Source organism: Cornus florida, unplaced genomic scaffold, assembly GCF_030987335.1.
Source record: "Cornus florida cultivar Cherokee Brave unplaced genomic scaffold, ASM3098733v1 CherokeeBrave_3.0.0_Hap2_Chr03, whole genome shotgun sequence".
Taxonomy (NCBI): Eukaryota; Viridiplantae; Streptophyta; class Magnoliopsida; order Cornales; family Cornaceae; genus Cornus; species Cornus florida.
This window is the reverse complement of record NW_026775573.1, coordinates 68,982,114-68,994,700: the sequence shown is the minus strand read 5'-3', so window position 1 is coordinate 68,994,700 and position 12,587 is coordinate 68,982,114.

The following is a 12,587-nucleotide window of genomic DNA, read 5'->3' as shown; positions in this document are numbered from 1 at the left end:
ATTAGCAAGACTGAAGACCCAAATGAAGAAAGAGAAGAATATTAGTTTTAATGGATTTTACATTAGATCAAAAAGCCATTAATGCTGAATTCCAACAGGAGCAGTATCAAGATTTTAGGACTTAGCACTTTCATGAGTTTTACAAAGAGCAATTGCAACTTTTTAAAACTCAATTTTATGAGTACCTTCACACAGAAATCTTTCCATGGCAAAACCATTTATGAATGGAACATCGATGGTAAATCTGACTATCAGATTTATGAGATTGTACATCAAATGTTAATGTACAATCAAGTCTGTAAACTTAGCCAGAACACTGATCCAACAATTGCAAAATTTATTGTTGCTGGTTTTACAGGCATCCTTAAAGGATGGTGGGATAATGTTCTCACTGATGTACAGAAGGCAGAGATATTTTCAGCCATCAAGATTGTCAAGGATGAAAATACTCAGGAAGAGGGCCCGACTGCCCATTATGGGGCTGACTCATGAACCCTGTAGAAATTCACGAGTTAAAAAGTCAGGTAAAGAGTTAGAATTGCCTTTAATATATTCAATTAAAAAATCAAAAGCAGATAAATCAGCTTGCCAACCAGTAAATATCTGTTTGGAAACTAAATTTTTAACATATTTTTCCAGTACTTGTTTAGCAGCATTATAATCAATGCGTAACAAGAATTTCTGATTAACTAAATCATCTTAGAATTTATAAATGTATTTAACTAAAGAAAGAATTTCTTTCTTGATAGTAGAATAATTTAATTGTGCATTTTTCCAAGTTCCTGAAGTGAAGCGAACAAGCTCCTCAGATCCTGTTTCTGGATTCTTTTGTTTAAGAATTCCACCATATCCAATATTGGATGCATCTGTTTCAACAATTTTAAACCATGAAGAATTTGCTACGGCTAAGCAAGGAATCTGTTTAGCGCGAAGTTTAATCTTTTGGACGGCTCTAGTATGTTCTTCAGTCCAAGGTGAAGGTGACTTCCTGAGCCGTGTATATAAAATTGTTGTATTCTGTGCAAGATTCTTGTAATAGTTACGAATATAATTCCCTGATGAAATTAAAGATAAAACTCAACTTCAAAGATTTCTTGATAGTCTGATTTACCATCGATGTTCCATTCATAAATGGTTTTGCCATGGAAAGATTTCTGTGTATGAAAATAATCTTCTTCATACAAGATATCTTGAGGGGTTGGTCTAGGATAGTAATATCTACTCGGAGCAGGGGCTATATTGGAGTGGATATTTTATCATAGACAATTTTGATGAAATCAGGCATATTTGAGATTGAAAATGCAGCCTGAAAATCCTTAATATGAGGGGAAAATTCATTTTCAGAAACAGTGTCAGAGTCAGTATGGGACAAAGTCTGAATTTTAAGTCCTTGAATTTTCTGAGTGAGAAGTTGAAGAAATTCCTCATTCTTTTTCTGATGAGACAACTTGAAACCTGAAACCTCAATAGCAGGTTGAACAAGAGCCTCGGATAAGGTAGCTTCTGGGGAAGGGTTGACAGAGATGGTTTTAGTATTAAGAATATTTATACATAAAATTGGACTTGAAAATTAAATTTGAAGTCCGCATAGTGGATGGATGGCGTGTGCTGGAATAATGCAGCCGGTTGGCCCACCACTACGTTCTGTCTTCTTGTCGGATAGCAATAATCAACTTCTGACAAGAAATAGTGCTGTAGAATCAAAGACTTTTGAAAAGAACTTTGGCTTCTTCTGTTGGCAGGATAAGATAGAATCTTTACTATTTGGGAGGCTTCATCTTTTCTACTAAATGGACGGTAAGAGAATACCAATAATCTTTGGCAGAGGGGTCCTCATCCCGGATAAGATCTTCATTTGGATCTTGTGCTTCTCCAGCGAGACAAGAATACTGATTACCTTCTTGGCTAGATGCTGACACCATGGATGTGTCATCCTGAACCGTGGAAGTAGAAGAACCAAAAATATTGACAAATTTAGCCTTCATGAAATCCATGCATTGTACCATTAAATCTGTTTCAGGAATTAATGGCTGCTGTTTTCTGATCATATCTTTAACCAATTCAAAAGGGTTAAAGATATCAGTGGCATCTGGAAACTGAGTTAATGTCAGTTTGGGAATAGCATCATGATACTCCACTATTTTCTGTTTGATGAGGATCAAGAGGGCTGCAACAGGTTCCCGTGAATAAGCATATTAATGCTTTTAACGTATTGATTGTAGTGCTGCTAAACAAGTACTGGAAAAAGATGTTAAAAATTTAGTTTCTAAACAGATATTTGCTGGTTGGCAAGCTAATTTATCTGCTTTTGATTTTTCAATTGAATATATTAAAGACAGTTCTAACTCGTTACCTGACTTTTCAACTCGTGAATTTTTACAGGGTTCATGAGTTAGCCCCATAATGGGCAGGGTCGTGGTGATACCACGAAAGGCCGTGGCAAAGGCAAGGTAAAAGCCAAAGTGGTTATACCACTAACTGACGATCAGTATCCAGCTTTGGAGCATCTCTCTGATTTGCTTCGTACTCCTACTAAAGGGGAAAGCTCATAGAAGAAAACAATGAAAGAGGTTCTTACAACATAAACTCTATGGATACCTAATTCAAGGTATATTCAAACAGTATTGGTTCTGGATCCTCAAAATGAACAATGGATGCCTGATGCTTGGGAAGTAAAATCCAGATATTTCTAAACACAGCAATATGTAGCACCCGATGGTCGCCATAGATATGTCTATGAAGCCGTGCTTACTAAAACTTCCTCTGTGGAATTTACCCACACGAAGCAATTTCCAAATTCCAAAGATAGTCCTCTTACTTATAGTAAAGCTATCTTTAAGAAGCTTTATAAGCCTTCTGACTGGGGATTAAATCCTAATTTATCCAGAAAACTTGCTTTCGGGCAAAATTATAATTATTGGGATTATATCTCAGCATGGACATATGTGTTCTTTTATCAATATCCAAAACATAAGCATACTTACCTGGTATAAATAAATAAATAAATAAAAAGTTTTTTTAAAAAAATTACACATAAGTATAATTTAGCAATACTAAATAATAAAATGGTCTTATTTTTAAATTTGATTAAATAAAATAAAATAATTATAAATACATCCAAAAAATTATTATTAAGATTCAAAATAACTTCCAAAATCTTATTGCAAAATACTATAATATCCTTCATAAATCTTATAATTACTAATTGCTCCACATGAAGAGGGTGAGTGATATTCAAAAAACCAATTGTTACGATGTTTAGCTTTGATTGTTCATTTGTTTATTTGTTTCCTTTATTTCATGTTCCTCACAGTAAAAATAGAAAAGGACAGTACTTGGCCAAGTAGGTCATTTATTGATGTGGTCTAATTACCAACATACATTTAGTCTTTTTTTTTTTTTTGAATAAATTTAATCATTCTCTCTAATTCCCTTATGTGTGCATTTGTTATTGGACCAGATAAACCATAAGTAGGGATCATCGGACGAGTAAGTAAGTATTATCCAATAAAAAATTATTAACTATCTAATTCGTATTTGCTTATTCGAATTGAATTAATTTTGGAAAAACCCTTTGGATGGCATAACATTTCCAAATTGACTCATATTTGTATCTTTCTTTTCAATAATCCTCAGGTGTGTTCAAGTGCATGGAATTGGAGCTTTGGATTTGAAATTTGTAAGATTTGAGAAATTTTGGTTCAATTTTCTTAGTTATTTTTCTTAAATTCCACCAATTCCAATTTCATGAAACCAAACACACTTCAATGTAAAATGTTTTAGGCACTGAACCACCGTTGTTGACATACTTGTGGAATTCAATGCTTTTGGAATGTCCAAGTAGTGAGCAAATAGCTGGGATACAAATGCAAATCCAAATCCAAAGAGTATAAGAACAAGGAAAATGACAAACATTATAAATAATATAAAAGAATAAATAAAAGTAAAAGAAAATTCTTAGAGCACGTGTATCGGCTCCACAATACACGCACCATTCAAGGTAAGAGTGTAGTTCGAAAGTGAGACCTTAAGGACTTACCTCCCAGATCCCTGCTAACACCGTTACCCCCCTAGAGACAATAAAAGTAAAAACTTTGCTATAGCTCTAGAACACAATCTACACGAAGATAAAATCATTCCACACGGTCAAGCATAACATTTATAGCACAATATGCAAACGGATAATACTTATCTCCTACCCTATAGCAGACTTCTTTCTTATGGGTGAAGTGGTACAATGAAAAAACAACATGTGTCCCAAAGACTAATATAATATTAAAAGTTTAAGAGAGAGAGAGAGTAGACCTGATTTTAACAGGTTAACCGGTAAAACCCAACTAACCAAAAAAATCCTCTTTGAATCAAGCTCCATAGCCCAAACTTCGTTCCAAAACCCTAATCCTCTTAATCGCCACCACTACCCACCCCTCATTGTCTTTCTTTCTCCACCACTTTCCCTTCTCCCCATCCTCTCTGAAAAATATCTAGCATTAATCAATATTTCATGGGTTTCTGTATTTGTTGGAACAGGAAGAGAAACAAACAAGAATAACCTTTATTTATTGGAACAAGAAGAGAAATAAACAAGAATAACCCCCGCGCGCGGGGGGTGGGGGGGGGGGGGAGGAATGGCAAAAGTCAAAGTTCTTATTAGAAAACATCTATGTGAACATTGACCCATTTGTATTAAGAGGTAAATACTTCTCTGTGACTCTTCTATTCATCATGTATAAAATTAAAATTAGGTATTGTAGTTTTGGATACAGAAAGGACTATATGTCAATGTGTTTAAGTCAATGAATAATTTGAAACAAAAATTTTATTAACAAAGTTTCTCATTCCATGGTGAGCAATAGATCACCACTCATATATATATTATATAGATTTTCTAACTTCTGTTACTAATAGTGAGAGAAGGCCAGAATTTGATCGGGATATATGCCGGTGCAGTTGCTCAATAAGATTCCTTATTCCAATTGGGTAAAGATTTGAGTTATCTCTCCTTGAAATGCTGACCTTAGAAACAATTCATTTGTGATGACCGTGTCATCTTTTTTTTTTTCTGGCATTTTTCTTTATATTTTATTCATTTATTTATTATTTCTTTTCTTGTTATCTTAGGGTTTTGGAGGACCCGAGGTAGGGTTTGGTGTCCGGAGTCGATTTCCGACACTTCATGCAGTTAATTTAGTTTATTTTATTGTTAATGTATAGTTTAATTATGTGACAAAGCATGTTTATTATATTATGTCTTATGGGGGTATATGTGCATTACTTCTTTGGGGACACTTTTATTTTTAGGGGTGATAAATGCTTAAATGTTACACATTTTAGCCCTAAGTTAAGGTATTTTAGTCTGTTCATCTATCTTTATTTTCCCGTTTTAGTTCTAATTTGTATTTTTGGCGATTTCAGGTCATTAAGGTTCAAAGGCTAATTTCAGGTCATTAAAGCCTTTTTGGAGTTAAACAAATGCATCAAGAAAAATGTAAGACAAGGGCCTACGATCGATCGTGATTTCCTTGCGATCGATTGCAAATTCCACGACCGATCCTTTAGCCACGTTATCGTTCGTAGCCACGTCGGCAAGTGGATAAGGCAGCCACATCATCGTTCGTTCAATTCACGATCGATCGCAAAGAATTTACGATCGGTCGTAAAGCCACGTCAGTAGATAAGGTAGGCAGTTGTCAAGATAAGAGTACCATGTCAGCACGATCGATCGCAGAATTTACGACCGATTGTAAATTCCTGCGATTGATCGTAAATGGCTTGGCAGTGAGCTGTTTTATTCCTGACTTCGCTCGATCTTTACCTACCAAACAGCTACGGGATTAAATGATTTTGGGGCTTGTTTCTGACCCATTTTGGCCTCCAAAGGTCTTGTATAAAATGGCAAATGAACCATTTTGTAAAGGGTCTTTGAATATTTCATTGTAGTTTTTATTTTACATTGTAATTTTTAGTTTCTCTCGAGAAAAGTTAGAGATTAGGGTTAGAAGAAAAGAGGAGAGTGGAGGCACCAAGAACACATCTCAAGATCTACACACACTCTCTTTCTAGAATTCAACAAAGAAGAAGAGGAAGAAGATGGAGCCATATTTGGGGATTGTCCTTGAGGGTTTCATGACCACATCCACCTCCTCAATGATTGGCTAAACTTCTTATTAGGGCTTGGATAAGCCCCAAGCTTGTAATCTAATCCCTTATCTTTCATCTTTTTAAGGAATTTATCTTGTAATTAGTGTTATAGCCTTGTGTATATAATAAATCGTGGGTTCTCCTTTGATTTCTATGGTTTAATTCTTCCTATTGATTCTCTATGTGATTACATATTGTCTTATGTGTGATTATTTGGGAATTGATCTCTACACTAGGTACTCTATGTTGGTTGCATGTCTATGTGTGATTAATAAATGGTTTAGTGATGGCTATGCATGGTTTTCATTGGATGGAATTGTTAATTAATTTGATGGATTATGGTTAGGCTTAATAGGTTGTGCTACACATTAGTTTATTTGTTGTCAGGTAGACAATCTATGCTTGAATTTGATATTCCATAGCTTATTATTGTAAATTCCATAATTCTCTAGATTGATGTGTGCTACAATTGTTACTAATTTGATGGGTCATGCTTAGACTTGATGGGTTGTGCTATACTTAGTTTACTTATTGGTTAGGTAGACAATTTATACTTAGATTTGATGGTTCATTCTTAATTTCGCAATTGGTAGTTGCGTTTTGTTCACAAGAATGTATTCCCCAATTAGTTGAAAGTATATGGTTTTGTGAATGAGCTTGGTGGTGATTCCAATGCCCTAAGCCTATTTTCTTATCTCTTAATCCCCTAACTCACTTTAATTTACTTTACTTGCATTTTATGTTAATTGAACTTTAGAGTAATCAACCAAACCATCTTTTTGCAATCTTGTAAAACACTAGAGTTGAAGTTAGATTCCAACTACGTGTTTAATCCAAGCGGACGATTCCTACTCGCTATACTTCATTAGTAATAGTAGTGGTTTTTATAAATGTAATTTTGACCTTCAAAGCTTTTGAAGCCACAATCATATTTTGACCTTGTGAAGCGACTTCTCACATTAAAATCGCACCCCCTTGATCGGTTGAGAATTCGATCTATAATAAATCAACCTTCGCAATAGCACGAATCATTGTAAAATAGGGCTATTGGTCGGGTAAGTCGAACCACTGGGACTGCGCTAATCTATGGCAACCTAAGTTTCTAGAGTCTTTTTAGAATGATACGGGGTGTTCATAGAGGATTTGTTAGTTGTCACTTAAGCTATGAAATTAAGATGCATAAAATAAAAGCTTGTAAGAATTTAAGGGAGATGAAATACAAGTAAAGGGGACTAGGGAAGTGAATCCGCCTCCATCCTTATACACATGCTAGATTAGAGCTAAATTGGGGGAAAAACAATATATGATGGTCAAGAAATATATAGTAACACATAGTTGCCATATAATCAACAAGATGTACATTAAATCTCAAGCAAGCATGATCCATCAAAGGTGAACATGTTTAGACTACCTAACTAAGGTGTAGCTTAACCACATTTACTTGAATGAAGCCCTAGATAAAATGATGAAGCACATGAAGGTAAAAAATAAGCATAAACCATCAAAGGCTTTACCTAAGCAATGATCTATCAAAGTACTTATCAACATGCCATTAAACCATTTCATAACCTTGTCTCCATTCTCACTATGAAAACTCAAACAATATGATTAATATAAGACATCATCTAAAACAAGATAATCAACTTATAGAAATCATCCATACATATATCAACATTCATTACAACAAATGAAGTGCTCTTGGTTATGAAAAGACCATAGAATATACATTGTAATCCCCAAAATATAGCCTAAATTAGAACATGCTTACAAATGAGGGGCCTCATCACCTCCCTAGATGGAGGTTTAGTTACCCATGGGAGCCTTAGAAGAAGGAAGAAGCTTAGAAGATCCCTCCATTTTCGAGCTCCTTTGTTGTAGCTTCAAGAACTCAATCTTTTCCCCCTCATTCTCTCTCTAGAAATCTTACAAGATGAGATACGATATTGATATGTGGTTCCCCTCACCTTCTTGTAGACATTATCCTACCAAACCCTACCAAACAAGGCTCAACTCCCCCCAAAAGACATCTCCAACCAACCTATAAAGATGGAAATCAGAAATGAGGGAATTAAGGTGCAAGTGGGCTGAAGTGATGGTTCCCGGAGAGCATTCTGCCCAAAGTTCGAGCGCTCGAAATAAGCCCTTCGAGCGCTCGAAGTCAACTTGCTCAGCTTTGAGATACTTTGGTAAAATGGCCATAACTTTCTGCTCCGAACTCCAAATTATGAACTGTTTAAAGATTTGGAAAGCTAATTCAAAGCTCGAAGTATGCCATGTTGTAATAGAAGTCTAGTTCTCAAGTTTGGTGGGTCAAAAATGAATAGAAAAGTTGAACTTCACTGCTGCCAGGCTGTTCTGCGCACCTTTGGTAAAAATGACATAACTCTTCGCTCCAAACTCCAAATGAGGCAAACTTTATGTCTATGGAAAGCTAACTCATAGCCCTTCATATTTTATGTTTTACTAAAGACCAAATTCGCACATTCAAAGGGTCCGAATTGGAGGCCAAAGTCTGATGGAAAATGAACTGGCGCCCACGCTGTTATAGCCTTGCACCAATTTGCTACTTGCAACTTGAAATGATTTGGCTCGGCCCGAAGACGCGGCAATTCTTCCTAGAACTTTTTGCATAGAGCATCATGAGTCCCATGGATCATTAATCTTGGCCAAAATGAAGGTCCCTGACAACGGCGTGCTTTAATTCTTTAAGACCTCGTCAAAGCATCTCTTTTAACTCTCTTTGGGGAACCAACCTGAAAATAAACAAAAGCATGCAAATGAAGCTAGAATATGCAATATGATAAAATAATGGACTTAAATAATGCAAATAAGGGTGCTTGAATATGCAATATTCGGCGCTTATCACACCCTCAAATTTACATTTTGCTAGTCCCTTAGCAAAACAAAACTGAACACACAATGGAATAACAAAATGACTCTTCTTTCGTGGGAGTGATGGTTGCTACCCCTAGGTATCCTTAGAGGATGAGTGAAGTCTCGTGAGGGTTTAACAGGAATGTTACCCACAAACATTAATATGGTACATGAAGATGCACAAAGCTTAATTGCAAACTTGGAATATAAAGAACATTGGAGATGGAATCATTATGAAGACTACCTTGTGAATATGAAGCATTGATAGAACAAAATGGCTAATCATCTTTCAATTCTCAAGTATCAACATCATAGTCTATATAAATACTTCAATTGTCATATCTATAATAGAAATCATCTCAAGCTTCATTGAAAGTGAACCGGATTCTCAATATGTGGCTTTTACCTTATTTTTTCAATTTCAAAACATAAGTCTTCAAATCATTGACTTTCCCTTTTAAATGAGGTCTCTAAGGCATGATTTATTCAAAATACACATTATTATTATTATTATTATTATTATTATTTTTACATATATATTATGGTCGTGCAATACCGAAGTCCTTTAAGCTTTCTAACCGACCCATGTAGCAAGTGTTAGGCCAACAACTCCCAAACCAGATGGCTTTAGGGTGCTAAGTGTAAAGACACTCCATGGGCTTAATAACTCGAGTTGGCAAGGTTACGAACTCCAACGAACCATATTTATTTATTTTTTTATTTCGTGAATGACCGTGCAATGCCTAAGTCCCTTAAGCTTTCTAACTAACCCATGTAACAAGTGTTAGGCCAGCAACTCCCAAACCAGATGGCTTTAGGGTGCTAAGTGTAAAGACACTCTGAGGGCTTAATAACTCGAGTCAGCAAGGCTACAAACTTAAACTGGTCATTATCATTATTTATTTCAACTTATTTTTTTTTTCTTTTTTTATTTTTTTTTTATTTCATGCCAAAGATATCCATTCATTAGGGCCATCAATTCAAATCAACTGAGTCATGGTCAAGGTCAATTAGGTTGCATGCCTCACAATTGAGTTTCCGGTGTGCATCTGTGCAGTGTGAAGCATAGAAGAGTATGATACTCGAATATAATCTAATTGAAGCATTTATACAAACATTTTTGAATCCATATGTTCAATAGATTTTTCTCAATTCAAAACTATCATTTGCATCTATACACAAAGTATTCAACACATACTTCAATCTCGAACAAATTCCAAAATTCCAAAATCATTACTTCCATTTTTTTTAAATTTTCAGTTTTATACAAATCTATTTGAACAAAATAACAAATGCAAACACTCTACAATACACAATACCCTACACTATACCCCCAAACTTGAATGGCACATTGTCCTCAATGTGTGAGACAAAGATGTATAAATAAAGAGAATGGGGGATAAAAGGAATAATAATACCAAGTGGACTGACGAAAGCAAAGGTTTTCATCTATGTGAATGCGCAAATGTTTCCCTCAAACTTGGACATGAAGACCTGTCAAAACATAACTAATATACACATGTAAAAGCATAGTTCTCTTAAGAAAAACCAAAACAGAAACAATAACACTAACATAAATTTTATTGAAAGATAAAAATTCATACAAAACACAAATTTGCACACATTAGCCACAAGTTTAAAACAGATAACAAAATAATGCCAAAAACAGTACCATTTAGAGAGATAAAGTTGGTTCAGGAATTTTGTCGAGCAGGTGGTGTGCACTTTGCAAAAATTAGAGGTAAAGACAGTGAATGGTTCTTGAAAACCCAAAAAAATTTACCTGCAATTAACAATATACAAGCCCCAAACACATACTACACCTCTACACAATCAATCCCATCCTCCATTTATACCAAAAATGTGAAAGAGAAAGAGAAAGAAAAAACTTACCCAAAAATGAACCAAAGGCCCCTTGTGCTTGGTGGTAAGTGGTGGTGATGTGGATGAGAGAGTGATGGAGATGGGAGAAGGTTGGAGATGAAGAAGTGAGGAAGAGGAAGGGGTGATGGGTATTTATAGAGGTTTAGTGCATGAATGAGGTAGTGGGAAAGGTAGGGAAGTTATGGAGGGATGTGATGGAGGGAGTTCGTGGGTTGATGGAGGGAGTGGTTGAAGGAACTAAAGCAAATGGGAGAGGGAAAGTCAAATTTAAATGGAAGGGGTTGAGTTCAAGCGCTCAAAGAAGGCTCTTTGAGCGCTCGAAGAATGGGCAACAGGTTTGGAGCGCTCCAAAGTGACTCTTCGAGCGCTCGAAAAATGGACAGTAGGTTTTGTTGAACTTTCGAGCACTCGAAGGAGAGGCTTCGAGTGCTCGAACTTTGGGCAGAGAACTTGGGACTGTGGAATGCAGGCTTCGAGTGATCGAAGGTGGTCTTCGAGTGCTCGAAAATTCGGCAGAGAGCTTGGTGGCATCATCACGAACTTGAACTGAAGTGCAAAGTTTCTCTAAGACCTTTGAGCATGTGCAGAAAGGACAACGAAGTCAAAGAGTGCCAATGTAGGACTTAAGTGCTCGGAAAGAATTTGGAAACCACAATCAACTGGTGTATTGAAAATAAGAGGTTAAGCACACGAGTACCAATCCGAAGGTTTGATGAAAGTGCTAGATAGAGCTGAAAACTTCAGGCAATGAAGACAAGGGCTGAGAAGGTCTAAGAAAACCAGTCTGAATTGCGGGAACACAATTTAAGATAGTTCCAGATAAGGTTAAAGTTTTGGCTTTTCTTAACCATTTCCCAGAAAATTTCAAGGCTCAGGCAATTGGAAATTAGGGAAGCATGGAAATAAAAAGAATTTCTTCCCTTGAGTGCTAAATTTAACGTCGATAGCTAGACGTAACAAGATCAGGTTAGTCCTCATTACCCTATACCATGTCTCTCAAGAGAGTCATACTTCCCTAAAAAAGAAAGTTCCTTTAAAAGCAGAGGAAAAAGAACTTGAAGAAAGAAATTGAAAAGGGGTAAAGGAAAGACCTCAACCCACTCTTCTTCCTCAATGAAGAACTTTGGATTTTTAGGGGTTGTTTTGGATGATGGAAAGGTGGATCAAGTGAGGGCACATCAAGCAAAGACTTGTGAAGGGTCATATTGAGCATGGGAATGCTTGAAAATTATCCTTCAGACTTTCAACATCCTCCTCACACTTATCCGGCAGTTCGGGCTCAACAGCTTGAGATTACTCAAGTGAAGGAATGAGAGGATGTACAAGCTCCCAATAGAGGGATACATTTGATGTTGCCCAAGAAAGAGAGTGAGTAGGTGGAGGAATATCAAGCAAAGAATTTACCTCCCAAATAGAATTGTCAACATTAAAATCCTCACAATTGAAATGAGCCAAGCAAGCTTTTAGAGAATCCTCCATTGAAGGAGGTGTTTCAATCGAAGGATTCTTTAGGGGTTGTTTTGGATTTTTAAAGGAGACAATCTCTTTATCATTATTTTCCTCATTTCGAACCACAAATTCTTCAATTTTTTGTGTGGCAACAATTTGATCTTTAACCACAATTTCTTCATTTTCACATGTGGTAACCATTTGATCATTCTCATGATGAAAGTTACTAAGAGTAATCT